Genomic DNA, 4,338 nt, shown 5'->3' on the forward strand with positions numbered 1-4,338 from the left:
ATCCAAGAACAGAGTTGCATGAGGAGAATTCTGAGAGCTTGAGAGAAGACTCAAAGTATAATCTATAAACAGGCTTAAGATCAGAAACCACTTTATTATCTCAGTCAATGCAGACAAGTCCTTCAATGACATTCAAAACCTCTTGGGATAACAAGCTCTGAAGAAACTAGGAATAAAAAGAGCATAGTAAAGTCTGCATAACATAAAGATATAGCCAACATTATATTAAACTGGAAAGGCTGAGAGCATTTCCTCTAATGTCCAGAACAAGGCAAGAGTTTCCATTCTCACACCTTTTATTCAATACAGTGCTCCAAGTCTTACCTAGGGCAATAAGACAAGGGAAAGATGAGATGCTACAAGTAAGAAAACACCCAAATGATCCCGATTTACAGACAAACTGACCCTACACTCAAAAACCCTAAATATGCTACCAGAAGATTCTGAGACTTACAAATACTTTCAGCAAAGTAGCAGGATACAGAATTAATATAATACACAATACACCTTTATATACTAATAATGAATTTGCTAAGAAATAAATTATAAAAATCGCATGCTCAATAGCTACCAAAAAATGAAGTATCTAAAAAATAAACATAACCAAAGAGGGGACAGACCATGGAAGGAATTCATTGAGACACTAAAGAGTGAATCAAGTTGAAGAGATACAAAAGTATAGAGAGCCATGCTCATGATTGGGCAGATTTCATACGTAAAAAACAGCTGTTACTGAGTGCAACCTGTAGATTCAATGCAATCCCTATCAAAATTCTAGTATCCTTCTCAGAACTAGAAAAGAATAATCCTAAAATTCATATGGAAGCACAAAACACTGGAGAAATCACAGTACCTGATGCCAAATTATATTACAGAGCCACAGTAATGAAAATAGTCTGATATTGGCACAAAATAGGCATGGAGATTATTGGATGACAATAGAGGACATAGGTAAAATCCCACACAGCTTTAAATACCTAATTTCCAACAAATGTGTCAAAAACATATTGGGAAAAGACAGTTCCTGTAACTAATGATAACAAGGAAAGCAGATGTCCAAGCACTGAAGAATGAAACTAGATATTTATCTCTCAATCTGCATAAAAATAATTCAAAATGTATCAAAGTATTGATGTGAGATCGAGAATTTTAAACTGCTAGAGTAAAATGCAGGTAAAACACTTCGTGATATATAGACACAGGCAAAGATTTTTAAAACTTAGGGTTGGAGAAATAACTCCATGGTTAAGAGTACTTCTTGTTCTTACAGAGGACCCACATTCAGTACCCAGCACCTACACAGTGGCACACAACCATCTGTAACTCCAAATCCATGGAATTAAACACCCTCTTCTGAGCTCCAAGGGTATCAGGAGCACACATAGTGCATAGACACAAGTAGGCAAACATTCATACAAATAAAATAATATTTTAATTGATTAAAAAATCAAAATAAGGACCAACCCGCACCTCCCATCCTGCCCCGGACTTCCCGTCTGGACAAGAGGTGAGTGCCTGGCTCAGCCTATATCCCATCCCTGGGCACCAGACATTCCAGGGAAGACCTGCCCAACTTGGCTCCAGGTTCTAGCCATCAGGCAGAATCCCTTCTACCCTAACCGGGAAAGCTCCCCTTCTCCAAGACCCCCGGCAGACCCTGCAAACTCCACGCCCTGCCCCCACGCCCATCCACCCAAGACCCCAGCCACTTCCTGAGACTTAGAGACCAGCCCCCATCTTGCCCCGGACTTCCCATCTGGACAAGAGAGCTCCCATCTGGACAAGAGAAAGAAACTTCCTGAATCTGTCAGCTCTATCTGGACAAAGTGCACTGATAAGACCAAGAAGGAACCAGAGGAGATGGGCAGACATCAAGGCAGAAGTACATACAACAAAATGAAGAGCAATACAGCATCACCAGAACCTAGCCTTCCTCCAACATCTAGACCTGAATATCAAAAATTGGAAGAAGCAGAAGAAAACAGCCTTATGAATAACATCATGAAGAAGGTAGAGGCTTATATAGAAGAATCACAAATGAAATTGAGGAAAAGACAAACAAAAAATGGGAAGAACGCTATAAAAAACTAGAGGAAAGGACTAATAAAGCAGAAGAAAACAATAAAGCCTTAAAAGAAAATCATGAAAAAGCAATGAAACAGATGAAGGAAACAGTCCAAGACCTGAAAGGGGAAATAGAAAAAATGAAGAAGATACAAACAGAGGGAATGCTAGAAATAGAAAATCTGAGTAAACGAACAGGAACTTCAAATGCAAGTATAACCAACAGAATGCAAGAGATGGAAGAGAGGATCTCTGGCATTGAAGAAATAGATTGATCTGTCAAAGAAAACACTAAAGCCAACAAAGTCATGAACCAAAATGTCCAAGAAATTTGGGACACCATGAAAAAACAAACCTATGAATAATAGGGATAGAGGAAGGAGAATATCAACTCAAAGGCCCAGAAAATATATTCAACAAGATCATGAAAGAAAACTTTCCCAACTTAAAGAAGGAAATGCCTATGAAGAAACAAGAAGCCTATAGAACACCAAACAGACTAGACTGCCCAAGAAAGTACCCTCGCCACATAATAATTAAACAACTAAACGTACAGAATAAAGAAAGAATATTAAGAGCAGCAAAGGAAAAATACCAACTGATTTATAAAGGCAAACCCATCAGAATAACACCCGACTTCTCAATGGAGACGTTGAAAGCCAGAAGGACCTGGACAGATGTAATGTGGACACTAAGAGACCATGGATGCCAGCCTAGACTAATACACCCAGCAAAACTTTCAATTATCATAGATGGAGTGAACAAGACATTCCAAGACAAAGCCAAAATTAAACAATACTTATCCACAAACCCAGCCCTACAGAAAGCACTAGAAGGAAAATTTTAACCTAAGGAAGTCAGATACACCTTTGAAAACACAGGCATAGATAAAGCCACAGCAGTAAACCCCAAAAAAGAGAAGCACACACACACTACCACCAAAAAATAACAGGAATGAACAATCACTGGTCATTAATATCCCTTAATATCAATGAACTTAATTCACCTATAAAAAGACATAGGCTTACAGAATGAATATGAAAGCAGGACCCATCTTTCTGCTGCATACAAGAAATATACCTCAAATTCAAAAATACACACTACCTAAGAATAAAAGCCTGGGAAAAGACTTTCCAATCAAATGGTCTTAAGAAACAAATGGGTGTAGCCATTTTGATATCCAGCAAAATAGACTTTAAACTAAAATCAATCAAAAGAGATCAAGAAGGGCATTACATACTCATCACAAGAAAGATCCACCAAGATGAAGTTTCAATTCTGAACATTTATGCCCCAAACACAAGGGCACCCACATATGTAAAAGAAATATTACTAAAGCTTAAACCACATATAAAACCCCACACATTAATAGCGGGAGATCTCAACACCCCACTTTCACCACTGGAAAGATCTCCCAAATTGAAACTTAACAGAGAAATAAAAGACTTAACTGATGTTATGACTCAAATGAACTTAATTGATATCTACAGAACATTCCATCCTAACAAAAAAGAATATACTTTCTTCTCAGCACCCCATGGAACCTTCTCTAAAATCAACCACATACTTGGCCATAAAGCAAATCTCAACAGATACAAAACAATTAGAATAACCTCGTGTTCTACCAGACCACCATGGTTTAAAGTTAGATTTCAACAACAACAAAAACTACAGAAAACCTACAATCTCATGGAAACTGAATAATGCTCAAATGAATCACCAATGGTTAAGGAAGAAATAAAGAAAGAAATTAAAGACTTGCTAGAGATCAACGAAAATGAAGACATCACATACCCAAACTTATGGGACACTATGAAAGCAATAATAAGAGGGAAATTCATAGCACTAAATGCCCACATAAAGAAGTTGGAGAAATCTCACACTAGTGACTTAACAGCACACCTGAAAGCTCTAGAACAAGAAAAAGCAAAGTCTCCCAGGAAAAATAGATGCCAGGAAATAATCAAATTGAGAGCTGAAATCAATAAAATAGAAACAAAGAAAGCAATACAAAAAAATTAGTGAAACAAAGAGTTGGTTCTTTGAGAAAATCAACAAGATAAACAAGCCCTTATCCAAACTAACCAAAAGACAGAGAGAGAGAGGATCCAAATTAACAAAATCAGAAATGAAAAGGGGACATAACAAAAGACATTGAGGAAATCCAGAGAATCATCAGGTCATACTTCAAAAACCTCTACTCCACAAAACTGGAAAATCTAAAAGAAATGGCTAATTTTCTGGATAGGTACCACATACCTAAGTTAAATCAAG

Source organism: Peromyscus leucopus, chromosome 9 (genome assembly GCF_004664715.2).
Source record: "Peromyscus leucopus breed LL Stock chromosome 9, UCI_PerLeu_2.1, whole genome shotgun sequence".
In the NCBI taxonomy this organism is placed as follows: Eukaryota; Metazoa; Chordata; class Mammalia; order Rodentia; family Cricetidae; genus Peromyscus; species Peromyscus leucopus.